A 12,593-nucleotide genomic window follows, 5' to 3' on the forward strand; every position below is an offset into this window, starting at 1 on the left:
AAAAAAAAGAATGATAGAGCTTAAAGGTGAAGACAAGATTAAGAGTGAGCCTAGAAGTGGGGACAGAGACCAGGTCAGCAACCTACCCCCCCCACCGGGTCATTTTGTCTCCTGGCAATTTGAACAATACCTAGTACAGTGGGAGTTTCAGGGAGAAACTCGAGGCTCAGAGGGAAGCTATAAGGAAGGCATTCGTAGAGCATACACTATGTGCCAGGCAGGGTACCAGAAGCCTGTCACACGTGGGTGAGCGACACAGGCAAAGAGCTTCGCCCCTGAAGAGCCAACATGTTGGTGTCAGGAGTGGGACAATAAACGGCAGAGCTAACTCTCCTTAAGTCAAGTGTAGAAGATGCCAGAAGGCGATCCGTTCTATGGAACAAACAAACAAAGAAACAAAGTAGGACAGGGTGAGGGGCTCGGGAGTTTTGGGGGTGGGGTCTGGGTGATGCAATCTGAGTGTGGCTGGGGAGGAAGGAGCCTGCCTGTTGAGCAGGGACTCAAAGGAGGTGAGGGAGTGAGCTGTGCGTTTAGCCGGGATCAGAGGGAGCGGCCAGTGCAAAGGCCCTGAGGCAGGAGTGTGCCTGGTGTGCTGGGGGATGGCCAGGCGACCAGTGCGGGCAGAGGAGAGCTGGGAGATACGAGGCCAGGTCAGGAAGGGCCCCGGAGGCTACCTTACACCTTTGATTTTTACCTGGGGTGAAATGGGGAGCCACCACCCAGGCTCAGGCAGAGAGGGGAGAAGGTCTGACTTCACGTCTTAAGAGGATCATTTCAGTCTTTGCAGTGGGAACGGATGGAGGGGGAGGAGGGAGAGCGGCAGGAGGGCCGATTAGGAAGCCAGTGGGATAAGCCGGGGGATTGCGGTTCAAACCAGGACAAAAGCAGAGAGAAATGATCGATGGCGAATATAGGATTTCCTCATGGGTTAGATACGGGGTAAAGGGGGGGGGGGGGGGAGAGGAGCCAACGATGATTCCAGGGCTCCGGGACGGAGCGTGAGAGGAGTGGAGAACCCAGTAACCAAAGTGGAAGGAGCTACAGGAGAAGTAGGACCGGAGGATGGAGAAGACCAGGGGGCCGAGGGCCGTGGAGTTTGAGCTGTCCACCCGCGTGCAGCTGCAGGGGTGAAGCTGGCCGGAGGCGTGAGTCTGGAGTTCGGAACAGGGGCCCGATGGGAGGTAGGAACCTGGGAGTCACCGATGCCTAGAGAGCGTTGGTGAGGATAGTGCCACTCGTCCCCAGGATGCGGGCTTGACCCCGGGGGAGGCGGTGACTTTCCCTCTAGAATCACAGGGCCAGGATGATTTTTACAAGAAGCAGGATCCAAACCACCTTACCAGGAGGAGCGTGTGTGTGTCTCCTGTGGGTCAAACTGCGGTCCCTGCGAGGATCAAGTACTTCCGTGTCTGCCTGGAAGTATAAACCGGGAGAAAGCAGCCGCTGCCACCGCTGAAGGGACCACACCGAGTGGAACCCGAAGACTCCCCACGCGTGCCCAGCAACACTCCCCCGCCTCAACTGACTCATCCGTAAAATGGGCACACGCCTCTCCCCGCGGGTTCCGGGAAGAGTAACCCTGGCAACGTGCGTGGCTATTGCTTTCGTGATTAGGGCGGTCCTCACTGTCACAAAGGGCCTGTCTCACTCCGGGTGCTCAGAACAGTAAGGATGGTCATTCTTAACAGCAACGGCTGAGGGTGACAACGGTGACGAGGAGGGTGGTGAGTCCGGGCTTTCCCTGCCGAGGCCACATTTCTGCAGAACCGCAGGACGAGACGGTCCGCCCCGGGCAGGGGCCCCCAGAACACGGCGCAGACGACCCCCCTCCCCCCATGCCCCTGCCCCACTGACTTCGCTGGCCACCGGGCCATGACACGGTCAGTTCGCACCAGCTGGGGCGAGCGGCCACCTGATGCGACATGAGCATCTGCCCCATAGGAACTGAACCAGAGCCTGTCAGCTGAGGCCGCGTGAGGATCCCCCACACCCTGAGGCCCGGGAGGCCCAGGGGTGGCCACGCACCCCACCTGGACCCTGACATGACCCAGAGCTCAAGAAGAGAACGGTAGGAATAGTGGTGACCCCCGACAAAGACCCCCGACAAAGCAAAGAGCAGGACCCCCGACATCCTGCTTAGGGTACCAGACAGGGCTGTTTGGTGGGGAAGAGGTAACTGCTCCCTAAAGACATCAGGGTGCTGTGACCAGAGAATGAGGAATCGATTCTGGGCAACCACAGACAACCCACACCCGTCGCTTCGGGTTTGGAAGACAGGCGGACGCAGGTTCACGTTCGCTTCTGCCACGGGCTGTCCAGGCCACTTCTGAAAAGCCAGCCTATGTGTGAGCCTCGAAACCCGCCGTGCCAGTGCCCCTGAAGCCCCCAGCGGTGCCCGGCGCCGTCCACAACCTCGTGGAACCGGATGCCGTGAGGTCTGGGCCTTACCCATCCCGCCCTCCCGCTGAAGAGGGAGGGAGGGTTCACCATAGAGGACAAAGTCGCTACGTCCTCCAGGACCATCTCAAAGGTCTGAATCTTGGAGTCCTGGGACTTCCCACGGCGCCAGGGGCAGGAACGCCGGCCTGGCGGACAGCATTTACGCGTGGGATGTGCAAGTCTGGGGACGAACGCAGAACGTGGCACCGGCTGCCCTTCCAGAAGATCTGGAATGCCCCGTACCACCCCTCCCCTGCCCTCTCCCGCAGTCAGGGAGATTTCCAGCATGTGAGCAGACATCCAAGGAGAAATCCGGGGCTTGGGGCGCCTGGGTGGCTCAGTCGGTTGAGCATCCGACTTCGGCTCAGGTCACGACCTCGCGGTCTGTGAGTTTGAGCCCCGCGTCGGGCTCCGTTTGCTGACGGCTCAGAGCCTGGAGCCTGCTTCGGATGCTGTGTCTCCCTCTCTGTCTCTGCTTCTCCCCCACTCATGTTCTGTCTCTCAAAAAATGAATAAACATTAAAAAAAAAAGTCTTTAAGAAACTCAGGGCTTAAGTCAATGTCCTGGCCCACTGCCAAGATCAGGGTCCCTAGGAGTCGGAGCTGTGGGCAGACCCCCACTTGCCCGGGAGCTGAGAAGGAGACGGAGTTTGAGTCTGAGCCACATCGACCAGCACCTCCTCCCAAGAGAGCCTGCCTTCAGGCACCGGCCTCACAGAGGGTGCCAGCAGCTAGGCGTGGGGGGCCAGAAATACAGAAAAAAACCATGGGGCACACGCGTAGCAAACCCGCCGTCGCGGACACAGGACTGTCTGCAGAGGGGACGGTGCGTCTGAACCGCCCAGACGGGCACAGCCCGCTCGCAGGATGCAGTCACGTGAGGACGCAACTTCCTCCCGGCCCCGACTTCCAGAAGAGGTACACACCCGAGCACATCTGCACGGGCGCACGCACGTAGGCCCGTGCGTGACAACGCACGCACGAGCACGCACGCACACAACCCCAGACGGGGGAGCTCCGCGTTCCGTGGGAGAGCGACGTTTTAAAAGGAACCGGGCTGAGTCTTAATAACGAAGATGAGATTATTCTTTTTAATAAGCGACAGCGATGGGAGGGTTATGGAAGGGGCCTGGGGTGTCGTCCCGAAGGAAGCCAGCAAGAGAGGCGGAGCCCAACAGAGCACGGTGGGGGCGGTGATTCGAAAAAATAAAATACAGTGTCCCCTTTTCCTGGTTACCCCGAAAGCCGAGGCCCTTCGCGCAAACCGGCTTCGTTAATTGCCCGCGTTTTCCCGTTTCAGGCCGGGGAGTTTCCTTGCCCACGGAGGAAGTCTCCGTCCACTTGGGAAACTGACAGGTACCCCAAATATTGGGGGAGGGGGAGGCACCCACCGGCTCTCCTATCAAAGAGCTTGTTTGCAGGGGCGCCTGCGCGGCCCCGTCGGTGGGACGTCGGACTCTTGGTCTCAGCTCGGGCCCTGATCTTGAGGTTGGTGGGATCGAGCCCCACGTCGGGCTCTGCCCTGAGAGTGCAGAGTCTGTTTGGGAGTCTCTCTCTCCCAGTCTCTCTCTGCCCCTCCTCCGCTCAGGCTCGCTCGCTCTCTCTCTCTCTCTCTCTCTCTCAAAAATAAATTTAAAAAAAATTTTTTTTTTTTTACAAAGGGTCCCTTTGCAGAGAAGTTCACCAGGGTCAAAGAAAGTTCTAGAAGTAGTCAAGGTACAATAATACTCTCCTTCTTACACTGGAATGTTGCGCCCCCCCCCCATCATGCATTTCGATCTCCTCCCAGATGCAGGTGAAGGAGCTGGGGTTTGGAGGCCCAGTTCTGCCATCTACCAGCTGTGTGACCTGGGACAAATCACCGCCCCTCTCTGATCCCTGAGTCCTCACCTGTACTGTGACTGTAGTGCCCCCACACACACTAGAGACCAGATCCGAGAGTGTAAAAATTAACTCATTCGTGCGTTCAAGACCAGTGGCGGCAGGGACGCCTGGGTGGCTCAGTGGGTTAAGCGTCCAACTCCGGGTCCGGTTATGATCTCACCGTTTGTGAGTTCAAGCCCGAGTCAGGCTCTGGGCTGACAGCTCGGAGCCTGGAGCCTGCTTGGGATTCTGTGTCTCCCTCTCTCTGCTCCTCCCCTTCCCTGCTCACTCGCGCTCTCTCTCTCAAAACAATTTAAAAATAAAAATAAGAGTTTTCAGGTGTTTTTCTTTGGTGAGCCCCTGTTATGTGCCTGGCTCCTACCTGCTGACTTTACACCCCCTACCTGGGGGAGCCCTGTGATCCCCAGTACCTGCCCCCCTCCCGTGCCCCCCTCCACTTCACCGATGGGGCTCACCAGGCTTGCTCTGACTGCAGTGCTCCCTCGCCTCCCCTATCAGGCTCCGACGCTAACCGAGGCCTCCGCTAACCTGACCTTCCTCTCCCGGGGAGAGACTCCGCTGGAAGGATGTGCCACTCAGGCATTTCCTCTATTACTGGAGGCCGTCTTCCCCATTCACTGATCCTCCTGCCCATGAATCAAAGCTTGTCTTTTTTTTTCTTTCTTTCTTTTTTTTTTTTTTTTGCCTCTGCTACCAGCCCTTGAGTTTCCGATTTCGCCATTAGCTCATTGAACGGTGGCAGCGTTCCCGAGCTTCATTCAGGAAGGCTCTATCTTCTGCAGGATACAGAGGGAGGGCTAGGAGGGAGAGCCCAGGGCACTGGGGCAGAGTCGGATTCGGACCTCTTCCCTGCCCCCCCCCCAACCTCTCCTCCTAGGGCCACCCCAGAGGCAGGGCCTTGGGCCCGCGTGTGACTCCCTCGGCCTACATGTTCTCATCTGTGAGTCCTGGGCCAGCGTCCCTGCTTCCCGGGCAGACACTTTGTGATGTTATCAACTGTAAAACACCAGAGGTAAGAGAGGCGCAAAGAGGAAGGGCTTTGTAGGCTGTGAAATGCTACCCCACCCCACCCCGGGCCAGGCGTTGGTGCTTTTGAAACACCAGGGACCTGCTGGGCTGTACCTTTCACGATGTCAAGAGAATGCCCCCCTCCCCCCGCCATGGGAGCGTGGACAAGCCACTGGGCCTGGAGCGGGACCGTGAGACAAAGGGGTAATACAACTATTCCCGCCTGGAGGCCAAAGGCATCAGGGGGTGTTTTCAGGCTCCCTGGGATCTCCAGCTTTAAGGGTTAGAATTAAACGAGATAATAATGATGACCCTGAGTGCCATTGGCCTGCTAAGGTGCCTCATATGTTTTATCTCCTTCTGTCTGTGCAACAGCACTGCTCTGATCAAGATTCCTTCACCCCTCCGTTGACAAGATGCGCAAACGGAGACCTGGCAGGGCAAGGGGACTTTGCCGAAGGGCACACAGCTAGGGCGGGGCGACCCCAGGACTCACAGTGGCCCTCTGGCCTGCCAGCTGGTGTGGCGAGCCTGGAGCACAGCACCCACAGCCCGGGGCGGGGGGGGGGGGGGTGGGGGTTGGGGGGGAGGCGGGGTAGGACATGTGGCTTCTCTACGACTCCCACCGCCACCATGCTTAGCCATGTGCAGAGGCACTGAGCCGTACTAGACCCAGCCAGGGTGCGTCTGAGGGCAGGTGACCCTCACGCCATCCTCAGGGTAAGCTGGGAGCCAAAGTAGGGTTCTCTCATCCGTAAATGGGGCCGTAGACTCCCCTGTCCTCCAGAGCGCCTTCCCAGGGAGTCACATGCCCCAGGACCGCGGGACTGCTCAACTGCAAGCCTGTGTCGTTTTTGCAAATACATTTATCAAGCACCTACTCTGTGTCCTCCTGTACCCGGGTAACCTCAGTTCAACCCAGTGAAAGAGAAATAGAAGCATCCCATATGGCAGAGAGGGAAGTTTCGGTTTTCAAGCGTATAGTCACTTGCCCTTTGTCTCACAACTGAGATCCAAACCCAGGCTCCAGGTGGGAGCTCTTTCCATGACAGTCTGCGGCCTCCCCGCCACGAAAGGGCACAGAGCGGGGAGAGCAAAGGCCACTTCTCCCTCCATGTGGCGTCCTGCGAGCTGCTGCAGTCACGATTCCTGTTTCGCAGAGCAGGACGCCGAGGCCCAGACAGGTGTGCACAGTCACAAACGCCCACCCTCTGGCCACAAGCCACGGGGCTACACGGCAGTCCCCACTCCAACGCCCTCTCAAGAGGCCAGGAAGGGGACAGCGGGAAGCATGCGGGTGCCAGGAAGTACCATCAAGTATGAGAGAGGCTCCCTGCGGAGGCCAGGAGGAGTCAAAAAGGGGCCCCCATCCCAGACCAGGACTGCAGGAGGCATCCGGGAGGGGGAAGAGAACCGGCAAGGCAAAGGAGGAGAGAAGAGGTCCCTGCACCATGTGCAAGGGGGGACAGTATATGGCTCAAAGGACATGAGTTTTGGAAAGCTGATTCTATTTCCCCTGGGGCTGGGCTGGAGATGAGGGATGGGGCGATAGCAGCCGGCAAGGTGGGGTCATGCCTGCAGCAGACAGTGGAGAGGTAGATGCAGGCAAGGGCCGTGTTAAGAAGAGTCTGCGGTCATAGGAGACCCAACACCCACAGTCATCCCTCAAGGCGCACGAGGGTAGGCAAAGCTCCAGGTCCCACGGCCACGGAGCCCGTTGAGTGCTCTCCAATTCTGGTTCCCAAATTTGATTTGCTGTCACATTGTCATTTTTGTTTAGACACCCTAGTTAACATCCAGGGGGACTGATGTCCGTAGAATTTACAATGACAACGCGAATTGTGGGAACGGACTGATCCAGCCGAGGAACTCCTGGCACACGGTAGGTACTTAACGAATGTTTACGGGATGGACCAGTGGACACAGCTGAAGCAGAGCCCACAGGCTGGCAAGGGTCAGGACTCCGTGGGAGACTTCCTGCCACCAGCCTCTCCTCCACGCCAGAACTTTTCCCACCATGGGCATTTATTGACCTTACTATGTGCCAGGCACCTTATCATCACATGCTTTACTCACAATATCTTCTCATGTTCACACAACAACCCTATGAGTCACGGAGAAGGTAAGAAACCAGCCCACGGCCACTCAACAATAAAGTGGCCGAGCAGGAACTATGACCCAAATTTGACTAATTCTAGAACCCCTTTTTCTGAGCTCCTCGATCTTATTGATCGTCAAAAGTCCACGTCTAAGCATTCGCCCCTTTGGCTTAAACATCTGCTGTTCGAGATAAACATTTGAGGTCTGTGTCACGCTATCGTATCAGACATTTACACTGTAGTACGAATGTGTATTTGGAAGAGTATCTGATACTAACCCACACCCCGATATTAATATCACCCCTCATATTGAAATTCACGGCAGTGTAATTGTCATTGAACACATTTACATGCCAAGCGTTGTTGTAAGCACTTAAAAGTTATTATCCCTTTTACCGGTGCCTGGGTGGTTCCGTCGGTCAAGCGACCAACTGGATTTCGGCTCAGGTCATGATCTCATGGTTCTTTGTGAGTCTGAGCCCCGCACTGGGCTCTGTGCTACATATGGAAAAACGGGGGTACCGGGAGATTCAGTAACTCAGATGTGTTCACATAGCTAGTCAAGGAGAGAGCCGAAAATTTAAACCCAGGGAGTCTGGTTTCAGAGCCCTAGGAGCACAGAGGAGGGTGTGGGAATCTTGAAGAGTAAGTTCCCAAAACTCGTTCACCAAATAAACCCAGAGAGGTAAGTGACCACTAGCTTTCAATGCAGAGTCAACAGAAGGTAGCACCTCCAAGCAAGAGTCTGAACACGGCAGGGGCACCCCAAGACTAAAGAGACATGAAGGAGGGGAGTTTTGCCCTTATTAGAGCCTCGGGGGCTCCGCCCAGAGAAGGGGTGCTGGCTCTGGTGAGCGGGTTCCATGGACAGGAGCTCAGGGCGTATCGGCGTTAACAGTCGCTGAACATCGATGAAGTTAGCGGCCACCCCCAGGGAGGATGTCACTCACAGGGTGGATCCTTCTCCAGCCCCCCCTGAGGAGGAGGGAGGGAACCAATGGGCCAGAGGGGACAGGAGAGCAAGAAAAGGAGAAGTCTACGTACAAGGGATGGTGTGGAAGGAGACTCCATGCTCCGGACCATAGAATTCTTTTATTAAAAAAGCTTCACGAGCATCACTTTGTGGCCCCCTAAGTCTCTTTTAGTCTCCTTGCTGAGCCAACAGAGTGATTGGGGCATACAGGAGGGATGTGACTTGCTTGAGATGAAATAGTGAGTAGTTTTCTCCGTCAGTAGGAATCTAGATCTCTCTCGCAAGTCCTGGACAAAGCACGGTTTGAAGATGCCACTAGATGTGTGAATGTGAGAGCCAGAAAGGTTCTTTTCATTCCTGGGATCCACGTTCTGAGGTGGGGAAATGGAAACCCAGAAGGGCCAGTGACTCGGACAAAGTCACAGGGCAAGACCCGCCGGGTTACTCTCCCACTGAAACTCCCCATGATCCCTACTTGTAGGAATCTACCGTACAGCCGACTGCAGAAACCATTTAATGCATTAAGATGTTCATCTCAGGGAGCCTGAGTGGCTCAGTTGGTTAAGCGTCCGACTTCGGCTCGGGTCATGATCTCATGGTTCGTGAGTTCGAGCCCCGCGTCGGGCTCCGTGCTGAAGGCTCGGAGCCTGGATCCTGCTTCAGATTCTGTGTCTCCCTCTCTCTCTGCCCCTCCCCTGCTTGTGCTGTGTCTCTCTGTCTTTCTCTGTCTCTCGCGCACGCAAAAATAAACATTTAAAAAAAGATGTTCATCTCAGCATTATTTATAATCATGAAAAATAGAAACATCTTTAACGCCAACAGTAGGGAAATCAATCACATATTTTCCCAACTGCACATACTCTAGATCTGAGGTCCATTAAACTTTTCTCTGCTTTTGGAAGATATGCCTTTGTAAACCTTCATGTCTTTGGACACGCACATCCCTCTGCCTCAAATTCCCTTCCATCCACTGTCTGTCTATAAACTCTTGCCCACCCTTCACAACGGAGCACAAAATTACCCAGAAAGATGAACACTGTACCTTTACATGCCCAGCACCTAACTAGGGGCTGGTATTATAGAACTGCTCACCCAGTAATCTACGGAATGCAGGAAGGGCCCATCTGGTGAAGCAAGGACAAATATGTAGGTCTCTTGACCCCGCATCTAGAGCAGTTTATTTCTTTTGGCTTTTTTTTACCTAGCGCCTGAAACCAAAAGACACATGTCTAACGTCTAAGCTGTATAGTTTGGCATGAACTTTCACCAAATCGGTAGCCAATGTACCATCTTACCCGAGAAGCTTCCCTTACATCCTGGCCTTGGCTCGCTGTAGCCTTGCACATGGCCCCATGGCCCATGTGGTCCAGTCCACAAGGAGCTGTAATAGTCAAAGAATCTATCCAACCACCGAAACACTCACGATAATTCAAGCTCCCTAATTATGTTGCTCCGACACCACAAAGAGACACAGACTGCAGCCAAATTTTTTTTTTAATTTTTAAAATCTTTATTTATTTTTGAGAGAGAGAGAGAGACAGACAGAGCATGAGTGGGGGAGGAACAGAGAGAGAGGGAGTCACAGAATCCAAAGCAGGCTCCAGGCTCCGAGCCGTCAGCACAGAGCCCGACGCGGGGCTCGAACTCACGGACTGTGAGATCATGACCCGAGCTGAAGTCGGACGCCTAACCGACTGAGCCACCCAGGCACCCCTGTCAAATTTCTTAAAGTCCACTTTTCCATTCATTCCCAACTCCTGTCTCATCTCCCCTACAGCTGCTTCTCCAGGGTTCCCTCCAACACCCCGAATAATTCCCCCCGAGCCTTCAGCGGAAGCCTTCTTGTCCATTCCCTTCCGCCCCTGTCCTCTTGATTCTGTATCCCCCTAACTGCCCCCTCCAAATAAACTAGTCAAGAATCAGCAAAAAAAAAAAAAAAAAAAAAAAAAAGGTGGGGGGCACCTGGGTGGCTCAGTTGGTTAAGCATCAGACTCTTGATTTCAGCTCAGGTCGTGATCCCACGGTTCGTGAATTTGAGCTCCGTGTTGGGCTCTTGTTGGGCTCTGGGCTGTCGGTGCAGAGCCTGCTTGGGACTCTCTCTCTCTCTCTCTCTCTGTCTCTCTCTCTCAAGGACAATTGAAAATTGTTCTTTTCAATGGCATCCTGTTACCCCAAGAATAAGTTTTATTTTATAGCCTCTCCTTTTTGTCCATTTAACGGTCCGTCCTTGGCCTCTTCTTCCAACTGGCAACATCACAGGTGATCCCACCATCTATACCCTGAACCTCGCTGGTCCACGGTTGACACTCTCCAGGCTCGAGTCAAAACGGCAGTGTGAAGTCTGCACGACAAACATCTGTGTTTCGCCAGCCATTTTTTTTTCAAGGGAAACATTGTGCTTGGACACATTTTACCTACAGAATCCATTGAACTGGACATTGTCGGATGCTTACTTAGAACAAACGCAAACTAGCAAGGACCGTGTGAAATATTAAAGCACAAGCAAGGTGAGTCTGATGCAAGCAGGAACCTCCACCTGCACCTTTGACAACCTGCCTCGTGGACGCTCCTCTGACGCTTGGACGGCTCAACCACAGGTCAGTTCAACGCATCAGAGGTCGGCCGTGCCTGGCCCCCAGCCTCTCACGCACCACTTTCTGTCTACACCAGCTTTCAGGATTCACTAACCACTTGCTTCCTATGCTTCCAGTTGATTTGGCGTTTTATAAGCAGCAGAGATCAATTGGAAAGTGAATTATCCCTGCTAGGGACTAATAATAAGATAATAACGTTATAACCACCTCAAAAAGCGTGTAGGAGATGGAGAAAATGGGGCAAGAGCGGAAAAATTGAATCGAGTTATTCAAAAAAAAAAAAATTTAAGGCAGGTGACCTTGCAAGAAGGCAAAGAGCAGTTAATTTGGCTTCGGAATTAAATTATTCCTCTGTTACAGATGAGTTTAGCACAGCAAGATGTAGGAAAATGTATTTAAATGATCCGTTTGGCTTACATGGCCATCATCCCTCTCGGCCGGCCGTGCTCCAGCCCCACTCAGCCTCCTGTTTCTATTTCGGGGTCTTTGCACCTGTCAGTCCTCTGCTTGAACGTCTTTCCCAGACCTCCACACAGCCTCCCCATCTTCGCTCAGGTCTTAGTTCCTCAGAGGGTCCTTCTCTGGTCATACTTGCTGAACGAGGACCCTGCCCACCCCCACCCCCCACCCCTCGCAGCCTCGGTCCCTCCTCCCATGACGGGTCTTCTTTTTCTCTCTCTCTCACAATCCTATTTTTTTTTAATCTCTCGTAGCCTTTCCTGCCATCCTGCCATACGAAATTATTTCGTTGTATACAAATTATAGCACTTTGTATTGCAGATTACACATATCACTCTTTGTGTGTAGGTTCGTTGGAACAAATAGGCGTCAAAGCAGAAACAGTGCTTGACAACAGGACCCCGGGGCCAGACAGCGCTGCTCCTACCAGCTGTGATCCTGGGCAAGTTCCCGAATCTTGGGGGGACTTGTTTTTTTCAACTGGGATGACAATAGCCACTGGGCAGGCCTTACTGTGGACTGAACTGTGTCCCCAACCATCACCACCACCACCAAATCCGTGGGTTGAAGCCCTAACCCCCATATGTGACAGTATTTGGAGGTGACAGTATTTGGAGGCGCTCTCATGATGAGATTGCTGCCCTTATACGAAGATGTCAGAGAGCTCGCTTGCTCGCTCGCTCACTCGCTCTCTGCATGGGGAGGACACAGCACGAAGGTGGCCGTATGCAAGCCAGGAAGAAAGCTCCCACCGGGAACCAAGTCAGCTGGCACCTTAATCTTGGACTTCCCGGCCTCCAGTGCTTTGAGAAATAAATGTGTGCTGTGTAAGCACCCCCGTCTATGGTATTCTGTCATAGGAGCCCCAGGTGACTAAGACAGGGCTTCTGTGAGGACTTGATGAATTCCTGGATGTTAAGGCAATTGGAATGATGCCTGAAACATAATAACCTCTGTATGCATTTTTAAAACTTTTTCATTATGGAATATTTTAAACATAGACAAAAGTAGAGAGAATCGTATAATAAATATTACCCTATGAAATCATCACCAAGCTCCCATAATGATCAATTCAATCTTGTTTCACCTGTACTTCCATTCAGTTCTCCCACCCGCAGCTTACTTAAAAACAGATTC

General features: G+C 53.9%; 1 long non-coding RNA gene across 2 annotated transcripts in view; it reads right to left on the reverse strand.

The window, feature by feature from the left end:
- LOC121040412 (uncharacterized) overlaps positions 1 to 12,593 on the reverse strand; it is a 28,999-nt gene that overhangs the window by 4,384 nt on the left and 12,022 nt on the right. Inside the window, exon 2 of one of the 2 annotated variants that reach the window (XR_005795274.1) lies at positions 1,341 to 1,413. The exons of the other annotated variant lie outside the window; for it this stretch is intronic. This is a non-coding gene — a long non-coding RNA (uncharacterized LOC121040412). The remainder of the gene's footprint in view (positions 1 to 1,340; positions 1,414 to 12,593) is intronic. 2 annotated transcript variants of the gene reach the window in all.

Source organism: Herpailurus yagouaroundi, unplaced genomic scaffold (genome assembly GCF_014898765.1).
Source record: "Herpailurus yagouaroundi ecotype Mexico unplaced genomic scaffold, PumYag 182, whole genome shotgun sequence".
Lineage (NCBI taxonomy): Eukaryota > Metazoa > Chordata > Mammalia > Carnivora > Felidae > Herpailurus > Herpailurus yagouaroundi.